This window comes from Panthera onca, chromosome C1 (assembly GCF_046562875.1).
Source record: "Panthera onca isolate mPanOnc1 chromosome C1, mPanOnc1 haplotype 2, whole genome shotgun sequence".
NCBI classification, from domain to species: Eukaryota; Metazoa; Chordata; class Mammalia; order Carnivora; family Felidae; genus Panthera; species Panthera onca.
In genome coordinates, this window is record NC_138346.1 from 218,768,636 (window position 1) to 218,781,834 (window position 13,199).

Genomic DNA, 13,199 nt, shown 5'->3' on the forward strand with positions numbered 1-13,199 from the left:
TCTCTCTCCCAAAAATAAATAAACATTAAAATTTTTTTAAGAAAATGTTCCTTTACTGACTGAAATAAATGGCCACCCATCAGGGAAGGTAATGTCCCAGCTATAGTCAGGGGACACGCCTCCCAGCCAGAGCACCTGTGTGTGGGGGCATCACAGCACACACACGGTCTAGAGCAAGTTCAGGCTGGGGAGGTGGGGAGGAGGGTCTGAATATTCATGACCCGAAAATCTCAGGAAATGAAATCCTCAGCTGTTCACCTGTGCCTGCCTCATTTCCCTCTCCCTGCGGACAAAGCTGAGGGTGTTCATGGTGGTGGCGCTCTAGATGTGACAAGGCATTCAAGGAGAGCCGTCTTCAAGGCGCTCCTTATTCCCCCGGGGGGACCCTGTGGCTGACACTGAGTTCAGGGGGAGAAGGTTAGCTGATATTTCTTCCGTGAGGTTCTGAGGATCCCTGAGCAGCAGCTGTTAGGGGATAAGAGGTTTCTCTCTATCTCTCGCCATTTGTCACTTAGTGTCTTTATCACACTTCAAATCTTGAAAGCCAGGACGGCAGAGAGACATGAGAGCTGGTGCCTGTCCTTCTTCACTGCTCTATTTGCTACTCACTTCACAGAGACGCGGAGAAGTGACTGGAGACCTGAGCCAGGGAATTTGGGAGGCGTTATCTTCAGAGGCCAGATGGCTTCTCGGATGGACGAGGGACCTGTGGCCACCCTGTTTGGGGGGGGGGGGGGGTTAAGCCCCAGTGTGGTGTTCTGCTGACACTGGCTTGAAAGTCTGCAAAAGTGGTGAACAAAAGACCCCCCCCCCCCCCCCAGTAAGGAGCTGGTCCTGGTCAGAGGGCCCAGGCTGCTCCAATGGAATGTGGAAGGAAAACCCTCCAGCGCTTCTGAAGGAAACAGGCCCACTCTGGCAGGGGCAGGTGTGGAAATGGACATCAGCAGGGTCCTCCCGTCGCTTCACCAGCCCCTGGAGGGGGGGGGGGAGGGGAGGGTGGAATAGAGAAACCGCTGAACAAGAAGATCCGAGGGTCCTGTCATCACGCCATGGCCTGGCCCTCCCGGGGTCTCACTCCCAAGGAGACTGAGAAAAAACAGCTCTCACCTCTGCTCCCGCAGGTGGATAGACCCTAAAACGAGCAGTAAAGTCATTAACACATATGCAAATGTCACCTGCTCAGAATATGATGACAAAGGATAGCTGGGTCTGCTCCAAAGCTGCACTGGTTTTCATCTGTCATTTTTACTTTTGGCACGAATATAAAAGTATTAATTACAGATAGTTCCAATTTAAATTTTCTCAGTGGCTCCCCAATACCCTTTATAGCTTATTTTTAAATCAGAATCTGACTAAATATTATACATCGCATTTCACTGACACATCTCTTTTTTACTAAGTTAGTCTAGAACATTCCTTTGCTTTATTATCTCTATTTTTATTGTAGTACCAGATCCATAATTTAAAAAATTTAGCATGGGCATTGGTACATTCATAGTGTTACAAGAATCAGTACCATCCATCTCTAGAACCTTTCTGTCTTCCCAAACTGGAATTCTGTCCCTGTTAAGCACAAGGTCCTGAATCTCCGTCCCCAGCCCCTGGCACCACTGTCTACTTTCTGTCGCTATGAATCTGACTCCTTTGAATACCACACATAACTGGAATCATACAGTATGTGTCTTTTTTGTGTCTGGCTTATTTCACTTCAGTGATGTCCTCAATAATAATGTCTTCAAGTTCCTGGGGCTTCTGGGTGGCTCAGTCTGATAAACGTCTGACTTCAGCTCAGGTCATGATCTCGCGGTCGTTGAGTTCGAGCCCCACGTCGGGCTCTGTGCTGACAGCTCAGAGCCTGGAGCCTGCTTCGCGTTCTGTGTCTCCCTCTCTCTCTCTGCCCCTCCCCCACTCATGTTCTTTCTCTGTCTCTCTCTCTCGAAAATAAATAAACATAAAAAATGTTTTAATAATGTCTTCAAGTTTCATCTACGCTGTTCCACATGTCAGAATTTCCCTTTTAAAGGCTGAGTAACACTTTTTAGGATTGATACTTCTGAAGTATCCAGGAAGTTATTCGTGGAATATCCCACAACTGGGATTTTTCTGGGCTGTTTCCTCGCGGCTAAAGTCAGGTTAAGCATTCTTGTTTGTTTTTGGTCCAAATCCTGAGTACCTCTTAGTGCACATAATATTAGTTTGTCTCATTCTTGGTTAAAATGGTGCCCCTGGATCTCTCCATCATAAAGGCACCTCCTGGTTGGTGATTACAGTCAATCTGTACAGGATGCTTCTTGAGAGAGCAGACGTGCCATTCACCAGCAACTTTCGCCCAGTTTTAGCATCGATAGTTGGCCTTTGCTCTCATCAATGATTGCAAGAGGGTTATGTTTTGATCCGATTATTCTTCTAACACCGATTAGATATCTTTTTCTGCAAGAATATGTTTTTCTGTCACTTCTCCCCCACAGCTTTTTTGAGAATCACTATGGATGCATAGATTTTTTTTTCATCTCAGTGTCTTATAATCTGTCACCACCATTATTCTTTCTGATGCTCAGATTGTCCTACATCTGGCTGGTAAGATTCCCTCCCCACTGGTGTCCTTTCGACCCTAACCCTAACTGGTGTCCTTTCGACACAATGCATTTCCTTGCACAGCAAGGTAATCAGGGGCCCCTGTTCTCCACCTGCCACAGACTTGGAATCAGACATCTCCCCAAGGGGCCCTGACTCCTTTGATCAGGGGACAGTATTTAGAAACCAAGATCTGGGCACTTGGCTCTTTTAGGTTTCCAAGATCTTTCAGGACCATGTACTTCTGGGGGAGTCATTGGACAGCATCTGGATTGTTCAGAGTTCTCATAACCAAGGCTTGTTAAAGGCTGTTACAAAAGAATTAAAGCGTCCTAGAAGCAACTTTTTGTTGTACATAGGGAATTATGTTAAAGGCAAAAGAAAAAATGGACAGTATTTTATTAGCGAACCAAATTCAGCAATGTTTTAAAAGGATCAGACACCAAGATGGAGTCGGATTTATTCCAGGGATGAAAAGACAGCTCAAAGTCTGAAGATCGGTCGGTGTGATGTGTCACATTAACACATGCGGGACAAATACCATGGCTATCCAAGAGATGCCGGAAAACCATGACAAAACGCAACATCAAGTTATGTTAAAAACTTCCAACGTAGTCAGTATAGAAGGAACATACCTCAAGGTAATAAAGACCGTATATGACAGACCCACAGCTAACTTCATGTTCAATGGTGAGAAGCTAAAAGCTTCCCCCCATAAGATCGGAAACAAGACAAGGGTGGCCACACTCACCACTTCTACTCCACATAGTATAAGAAGTCCTAGCCAGAGCAATTAGGCAAGAAAAAGAAATGAAAGTCCCCCAGATCAGAAAGGAAGAAATAAAACTGTCATTACCTTCAGACTACATGATATTATATATGGAAACCCTAGAGACTCTAGACACACACACACAAAAAAACTATAAATACTAATAACAAATTCAGTAAATTTTCATGGTACAAAATCAATATACAAAAATCTGTTGCTTTTTATACACTAATAGCAAACTGTCAGAAAGAAAACTGGAGGAAATAACTCTATTACAGGTGCATCCAAAAGAGTAAAATATCTAGGGATCATTGTAACCAGGGAAATAAAATCCTTGTTTACTGAAAACTGTAAGATAGGGATAAAAGAAATTGAAGAAGACACAATAAATGAGAAGATACATCATGCTCATGGACGGAGAGAATTAATATTGTTAAAATGTCCATACTACCCACAGCAATCTACAGATTCAATGCAACGCCATTCAAAATTTCAATCACATTTTCTTCACAGAACAAACAATCCTAAAATTTGTATGGAGCCACAGATAGCTCTGAAGAGCCAAAGTAATCTTGAGAAAGAACCAAGTTGGATGATCACACTTCCTAATTTCAAACGATATTACAAGTCTATAGTAATGAAAACACTATGTTATTGGCATAAAAGCAGACACACAGACCAGTGGAACAGAATAAAGAGACTGGAAATAAACCTGTGCAGACACGGTCAGTTAATTTATGAGAAAGGAGCCAAGGCTACACCATGGGGAAAGGACAGTCTCTTCAACGAGAGGTGTTGGAGGCACTGGACTGCCCCGTGCAAAAGAGTGAAGCCAGACTATTTTACACCACACACACAAAAACGAACTCAAATGCATGAAGGACTTGAATGCGAAATGTAAGGCCCAAAACTGTAAAGTTCCTAGAAGAAACATAGATGTGAGCTCCTTGGCGATGGCATTTTAGATCTGACTCCAAAAGCAAAGGCATTGAAAACAAAAATAAACAGTGAGAGAGACAATAAACAAATAAATAAGTGCACAATCTCAGCAGTTGTTTTAGGGAAAAGTAAAGATTTCATAAAGATTAAATATATATAATATATTACATACATACAATATATATGTATGTATAAAGTAGGTATCCAGTGTATACTATAATATGGTATATATGTATATTATATGTGTTTGCATACATATATAAATTATTCTGATTTCCAGAGGCTCAAAGAGGGCAGAACTTTCCCAAGAACCCATTTACTGAACAGTAGAACTTGAATTTGAACCCGGGCTCAAACTCTGCCTGCAGAGTCTAGCTCTCCCCACGACACTACGTCACTTCTCCGAGAACCCAGTTGCCATGCTGGGATGAATCATCCCTAAGTCCACGGAGATGCGCATCCATTCACCTACGAGATCCCCCCATTGTCACTTTCCTTGACTCTGTGTCCCACTGCCTGGTAGAGCTCGAGGGCCTTCATAACCTTAGAAATGCAAGCATGCACTTCCTCCTCTAGAGCGGTCATAAGTATGGGGACTAAAGCGTATCTTGGCACTGGGGTCTGGGTGCTTTCCATCTTGAGTAGAAACCCCAGATTTGGAAACTTACCCAGCTGCTTCCCCTTGTCTCGGTGGGTAGCATCCTTTGATTTTCCATCTCTGATGGACCCTTCCATAGAAGTCCAATAAGGTAATTGAACCAGCACTTTGCAGTCCTAGCCCACCTCATCGAGACTTCCAGGAGTGCAAGGCTCCTCCCGGGGAGCTCAGCACCTCAAAAAGGGGGGGGGGGGTCACACACCATGTTTTCTAAGCAGGACCTGACTTCAGAATTTCCTCCAGGACATCAAAGAAACTCATCTGCCTGCCTCTGCACGCTGCCTGACCTGGAGTGGATGCTCAGGGTGTATTTGTCCCGTGTGAATTGGCAAGTGCTTTCTGAGCAGCGCATGTCTACACTAGCTGCCAGAGACCCGGGGATAAATAAAATCAGGCTCACATGCAGTTGTGCCTTCACAGGGGAGGCTGACAACACGTAAAAGCCAAGAGAAGAGGGTGGATACTGAGTGGCGGTGGGTGGCTGGGAGCAGGATGAGGCGGAGTGAGGTGGCAGGGTACAGCACGAGGCCGCGTGTACCCCAGCAGTTCAGAGGAGAGAGCCAATAAAGTGCCGTCTGAGCGAGAACGCACAGACCTCAGAGTTAGCAAGCCTCCAGGGGCAGAAGGGGCTATTCTGGGAGGCAGCGAAAGCCTTACTTTACATTAATTCTGATTGCCGAACACGTCCACTGTGCTCATCTGGGTGTCGTGGGTGATTTTAACCTGTTTCTAAATCCCTGGAGGTCACGGCTTTTTCTGACGTCTGCGCTTTGTAGTGGTTCTTGTTAACTCTGAGAAAAACCATCGTAGATGTGGGGAGAGGTCCAAGAGCGTGAACGACAAACGGGAAAGGGGCTGAGTGGGCTTCCGCGGGAAGATAGAAATATTTACGGGCTAGGCCACGGAGGACAGACGCTTCCTGTAACACTCCCTCTCTGCGTCTCTGCCCGGATTGTGCTAACTACGGACTATTTTCTTGCAGGTGTCCACCAGACCTTAAGAGGCTATCTTGGAAAAAGTAGCTCCCACTCAACCTCAGACCATTAACTGACAGAAGCAATGGTACTAAAAGTAAACGGGCCAGAGAAGGAGTTTTGATCAATGAAGGGGCCCCAGAGTCCTAGCAGGCTGTTCGAGGGAGCTTGGAGTCCTGCCCTGCTGCTCGGCGTGGATGTAGGGAGACCAGCAGAGGCCCCTGGGAGGTACGTTTAGTTCCACAGTCAGAGACAGGACATCAGGTCGTCCTGCAAAATCGATCCCATTCACTGTCTCTGGGATCTATGCTCCACATGCTGTTCCCAATTGTCACATCGACAATTCTGTTCTTTACAAGTATTCCTGGGGCGCCTGGGGGGCTCAGTCGGTTGAGCATCTGACTTCGGCTCAGGTCATGATCTCGTGGTCCGTGAGTTCGAGCCCCGCGTCAGGCTCTGTGCTGACAACTCGGAGCCTGGAGCCTGCTTTGGGTTCTGTGTCTCCCTCTCTCTGCCCCTCCCCCGCTCATGCTCTGTCTCTCTCTCCCTCTCAAAAATAAAATGTGTGGGGTGCCTGGGTGGCTCAGTCAGTTAAGCATCCGACTTTGGCTCAAGTCAAGATCTCATGGTCTGTGAGTTCGAGCCCCGTGTTGGGCTCTGTGCTGACAGCTCGGAGCCCAGAGCCTGCTTCGGATTCTGTGTCTCCCTCTCTCTCTGCCCCTCCCCTGCTTGCCCTTTCTCTCTCTCTCTCTCTTCCTCTCTCAAAAATAAAACTTTTTTTTTTAAAAAAAGAAGTATTCCTAAGAAGAGTATTGTATAATAAGGAGTTTGGCTCACCTTTGTTTCTAGTTTCTGGGAAGAAGACTAAATCCTTCAAATTTCCCCTGTAGCTGAAGTCTCTGCTATCTAGGAGCCTCTGGGAATCACACCTAAATTTAGGCTAAGAGATGAGATGGTATAGGGTGGGGGCTGGACACAGGAAGACCAGGCCAGTGATTAGAGGATGGGGCTCTGAGTCCGGTGACACCAGCCTGGCCTCTGGGGAGGGAGGGGGCTGCGGACCGGGTTCAGCCATGTGGTCAGCCACTGCACCTGTGTCATGAAATCCCGGCAAAGACTCAGGACACCAAGGCTGAGTGTAGCTTCACGCTTGCTCAACCCATTGACGTCGCAGGGGAGTGACACTCCCTGATCCCATGGGGACAGCTGCTCGTTTGGGGTCTTCCCGGACCTCACCCTCTGTGGCTCATTTGCCTCCTGAGTTGTTTCCTTTATGCTAAAACTATAATCGTGCAGACAGCAGTTTATGCAAGAACGAGCCCTGACCTGTGGGATCCGCACCAGCTCTGGGGGGGTCAGTGGCAGCCTGCACTGCAGCATAGCAGCCGGGGTGGGAACAGAGCTGAGGTGTCTTGGACATTCGTGCGTGTCCCCACCGGGTGCTGGTCGTGAGTCAGTGCGCTAACTTAGTCACAATGTCTGCACGGACTCCAGAACCCGGGCTGGAGACACGATCCGGAGCTGTGTGCACAGACCTGGAACGATTGGCTGCAAGTCGGAATCAATTCATCGTGTGATCACAAAGGCCAGGGTAGAAGAGAGCGCTCAAACAGCAAGCTGACAGCTTTCCAGGACAAAAACGGAACACGTCTGGCCACCTTTACTGTCCGTGGAGGGGAACGCAATCCCGGGTGGGGGGAGGGAGCCCCCCAAATCACTTGGGTTTAGAAAGCTTCACTGAGGATGAGTCCACGCGTCCCCGCGACCCGGATTTCTGCCCCTCGCCTTGGAACACAGGAAGTCACCCTGGCGAGGAGACCAGCCAATCAGCTGCCCTTCCCTGGCGTCCCTTTGCTTGCCAAGCCCCGTCTTGTGAGCACGTAGCACACTCCACGTGTCGCCGCATTGCCAGTGGGAGTGTGTACGCGTGTGTGAGAGAGAGCGTGCACGCACACGTGTGCACACACGTATGTGTCGGCTTCCTCACACCGGCACAGCCCTGCCTTCCCTCCGGGCCAGCGTGCGGCATGCTCTAATGTAACCCGGGACCGCACGGGGGGTCCGCGCTCCCGTGGTACCTCCTGGCACATCAGTTCCAAAATTCTGAAGGCAACAAGCGATCCTGCGTTATGTGTTCACACCTGCAATGGGATGGCGGGGAAATTCTCCCACATCCAACAAGACCTTGCCCTCCACTTCTCCGTATTGTCAGCGAAGGGGCCGCGAGGCAGCAGCCCCCGCCTCCCTTGGGGTTGTGTAGGGGGGAGCCTCACTGAAGGAGAACCTCATCTGCTCATGTGTCAAGATGACTTTTCAAGCATTTCACGTTGTCCTTACTCCCCGAGCTGGGGCCACTGCTGGACCCGGTGAGTGACAAGTCCCAGCAATTTGTCATGAGTTCTGCGACCCCCCCCCCCCGCGCCGAGCGATCCATCAGCAACAGAGGAAATCAACAGGGCCACGGCAACCTTGAGTTTACCCACGGTGTGTGTTTTATCAACTTCCCAGCATCTGGTCCCAGCATCAATATCATCTTCCCTCGCTTATCCCATTCAAAGGCACTTAGTGATTCTCAAGCACATACACACGATAATTTTATGCACTTATTATGATGTATACTATCCCGTTATTATAGCCCCTGTCTTATAATAGATGCCGTATGTATTGCCTACTTTATAACTGTAGACACACACTCGTGAATATAACGAGCCTGTGCCAGTTCATTCCGTGCGTGTCTTTCAGTCAGGGCATCGCTTCTTCTGTCTGTTTCTACTTTTGAAATGCATCGCTTGTTTTTTGTTTTCTTTTTTTTCCCCTCCAGTCTCTACCCATTATGACGTTTTCTTTTTTTTCCCCTCCAGTCTCTACCCATCATGACGTCCCCCTACCTGGTATAAAGCACTGGGCTAACAGGTGAGGGGGAGGAAGAATCTGGACCAGCACCACCTCAAGAAACCTGAGGTCTGGTGGGGGGACCACAAGGATGTCTGTCTGAGCTTCGTACAAAGTTGTTCATTCTTGAAAATGCGCAGAAACGTAGAGAAAGCAGCAGTTCATTCTAACTGAGGGAAGCAGGAAAGACTCATTGTTGCCTTGCCCGGAGGTGGAGAAGGATCAAGATAAACGAAGATAAGGCTGCCCATACTGGGGGAAGTGAGATGGACATTCTAGACGGAAGAGCAGAAAGGAAGATGTCTGTTCCACTGCCCCCGCCCCCGCCCCAGCCTTGGAACTGAAATAGTCCCAGATGCTGGGGGCCTCGGGGGGAGAAGAAACAGCGGATCGTTAATCGTGCTGTCGTATCTGCCGCTCCCCAAGCCCGGAGGCCAATGGGAAGCAGTACCCAGGACGGGCACAGAGGCGCCTTCCGGGAGCCCTGGGGCCCCTGCCCAGCTCCTGGTGCAGACTTCCACCCAGAAGTCCAGGGAAACGTTTCCCCGACTTTGGGCAAAGATGTGCAATGTTGGGGCAAAAAGAGAAGGGACGCAGGACTCTAGCCTCTGAGACTCCAGACCCCAGGCCTGAGGGGAGTGTCACGGCCACGTGCAGGTTTGGATGACCCAGCCTACACAGAGGCAGTAAAGATTGATGTGCGGGTGAAGAAGCCCGGCTAAGCTTTTTATAGGAGCATTTGGGGGCCTGGATGTCGCTACCTTAGATGGGGACAGTTTAAATGTTTGAATGTGGAAGGCTTACCTCTGAATCCGGTGAGCGTGAGGGTGAGACTCTCAAGGAAGGTGTCCTGGAGGTGGTTGGAGGCACTGATGCGGACGTTTGGTGTAAATCTGGGATGGTGTTTAATTCAGGGCCATGGGCTGCATTCCCCAGGGTGAGGATGTGCACACAGAGTGGGCCCCGGGACCTCGAATGTCCTTCTGCATTTAGAATTTGGAGGAAAGAGCAGCTGGCAACAGAGAGGGGAGCTGGCCCGAGGGCCACGGGCAGGGACTGGGCGGCCACGGGGCACGGGGAGAGGGTAGCCAGCAGCATTGATAACAGCTGTGCTGTCTGGGGCAGAGAGGTCAAAAGCGAGGCTGTTGGCTCGGGCCTCGTGGGATCACGCTGTCCCCCAACCACTGGGGAGGTGACTTGGAAACGGAAGGTGTCAGAGCAAGTGGGAGGGAAGCAGCCAGAGGTAACATGTGAGTATCACTCCGGAGGGAAGCCTGGCTGCGAGGGGGAGCAGAGAGAAGGGAGAGGCCTGGAAGGGAGTGTGAGGGAAGGGAAGGGAAGATGAGCAGCCCCAGGACATGGCTGGGTGCTGGTACTTTAGAGAAGAACAAGGCAGCGGGAGGGCAGACCCACCGCTCGCGGGCAGAAGTGATCCGGGGCCAGGACTGTGGGCTCCAGCAGATAAAAGCACAGGACGCCCAGGTAAATTTGAATTTTAGACCAAGAACCAATTTCTTTTTTAGTGTAACTGTGTCTCCACGCGATATCTGGCATATACTTACTTTAAAATATTATTCACTGTTTATCTAAAACCCAAATTCAGCCGGGGGTTCTGTGTTTTGTCCAGCAACCATACGGCATTCAGAGTCTGCCTGTGTAGGGGGCACTATGCCTCTTCCATCAGACACTCATCTCCTCCTGTGACTGGTACTCAGTGCGCACCTGCTGTTATGCCCAGAAGTCGCGATCCCCAAATACCGCCACGGAGCCGAGTCCGATGTAAAAGCAAAAGAGCCTTTATTCGAGCTAGCCCGAGCTCAATCCCCTACCAGCACCGACACAGCGGTGAGTTTCAAAAGGACAAAGGTTTTATTGGGGCCTAGGGGCAGTTGGTGAGGTAATGGCTGTGGCCTCAGCCGATTGGCTGGGGAAGGGTCGGAGTCACCTGCCTAACAAGGCAGGTGAGCAGGAAGTTACTCAAGGGGAGGAGGCGTAGTCAAGGTGAAGGACACAGAACAAGATGGAGTCGGCCGGTGTAGGCCCGCCCTTTCACCTACTATGTGCTAGGCCCTGACCTAGAGAAACAGCAAAGCCCCCGTCTGTACGGTATTTACTTTCTAGCATCAGACGTAATGAACACATAAACAAATTCAGAAAACTGAAGCAGATGCAAAGAAAATGGAACGAGATCCCGAAGAGATGCCGGCCGTGTTCACGGCAACGTCGTTCACTGTAGTCAAGGCACGGAAACACCCGTCCATCAATGGATCGGTACAGACAGCGTAAATATACGGTGAAGTGTTGCTGAGAATTTCCCTTAAGAGAAGGAAATCATGGCCTGTGCGACACAGACGAATCTGGAAGACGTTGTGCTAAGTGAGAGAAGCCAAACACAGGACGACAGAGACCACATGGTGTCATTTACGTACGGAATCGGAGAGAGCCGAACTCCTAGACACAGAGGCCAGGAAGGGAGTTACCAGGGGCTGCGGTGGAAGAAACGGGGAGACACTGGTCAAAGTGGACAAGGCCTTGGTGTTCAGATGAGCAAGTCTGGTGCACGGCAGGAGAACCACAGATCACAGCACACCCTCGCGCACTTGACATTTGCAACGCGGTAAATCTCACAGGATGTCACGCACACAAAGCAGAAACTATGGGAGGTGAGGGAGATGTCGATTATCTTGACTGTCGTGGCCATTTCACAGTGTATGTCAGGATATCACGTTGTGCACCTTAAATACACACAATTTTTATTTGCCAACGAGATCCCAATAAAGCGGGGGGACATACACGAATAAAGAAGAAGTGAAGGTACCGGGAGGGGGAGGCCCACACGTGTGATGGATTCACAGACTGAGGGCGTGTGGGGCAGGAGCAGATTGCCACGGCACATCTGAAAGAACCCCCTTTAGCTTTAAACCGTCTCCAGGGCCTGGGAATCAAGCTGTGGGGCTGGAGTCACCTTGCGCACCCGACTCAGAGCAAAGGCACACATCCGTCTCACCATCTTCTACCCAACACAGATGTCACTGGCCGTGATACATACAGAGTCCTGCTCCGGCATCTCCAAGGGCCACGGTGATCCCAGGTACCTGAAGGAAAGTTGGCAAGACACCTGCTCGCTGGCCTCCCCCGGCCCAGCGGCCCTCCCCCTGCCTTTCATGCCTGCCCGCTGCTGGGGGGCAATGCTGGTTACCCCAGTCACCAGCTGCAAGGTGGCCAGGAACACAACCCAGAAGCCTCGGCAGGCAGCACTCCCTGGAGCTGGGCCTGGGGAGGCGACAGAGGGAGCCAAGGTCCCTGACCCTGGGGGAACCTATGCAGGCCAAGCTACTTGGAGAACAGACCAGAGCCAGGCGGGCACATCCGGCAAGCACCAGAGTTGACTTCAGGCCACAGAGCCCTGCTTCGGCAGTGCCTCCCCGTCGCTTCCTCTCTCCTTCCTCTCTCCCCCCTGCAGCTGGCAGGAGCTGCTGGGTGGGGTCGCCCGGGACAACCCGGCACTTCCGGGGTGGCTGAGCCACAAGCTGGAAGAAACCTGGGCCTCCAGGTGGTCCTCAGAGCACAGCTGTCTCACACCCCTGGGCACCTGCCTGCCGGAGCTTACAGAAAAGACAAATAGACCCTCTTCTAGGCTTAAACCACTGCTGTTTGGTCTCTATCGAGGCAGCCAAGCCAACTGCATACACCGCTCTTTTTTCTCAAGGTCAGTGCCCAAATCTGCGCCCTGCCTGGCCGCCCCCCCCCCGCCCCCGCCACCGGCAGCAAGCCCCAGCCTCACTGGTTTCTCCCGTCCTCTTCCTCTCCCTCCCCCTCAGCTCTGCCTCCTACACAGGGCCTTTGCACATGCCCTTCTCTTTGCCCGGAAAGCCTGCCCTGCTCCATCCCCATAGCTCCTTGGGGTCTCATCCCAAATGCCTCCTCCTCTGGGGGGCCTCTCAGACTCCGCTGCGGACAGGCCACCTGTCAGAAGCCCATCCTCCGGTACTCCTGGGCCCACCTCACTTCTCCCAGGTGCCAGGGGCATTTATTCACTTTTTTGATTATTTAAAGCCTACGTTGTGGATCTAACTGTGTCCTCCAAAAAGATACACTCAAGTCTGAATGCCCAGAATCTGTGGATGTGACCTTTGCACAAGCTACACCGAGGTCATTAGGGTGGACCCGAACCAATGACAGGTGACCTGATAAAAAGAGGAGAGAACACACAGACAGTCGAATGTCACGTGATGACACAGACCCAGGGACCAGGAAGCCACTATGTGACGACGGGGGCAGAGACTGGGGTGACAGGCTTACAAGCCAAGTAGGAGAGCAGGAGCTGGGGAGACGCCTGGGACGAGAGGGAAGCCCCCCTCAGGTGATGTGGGGAGTGTGGTAGCCGTGACTT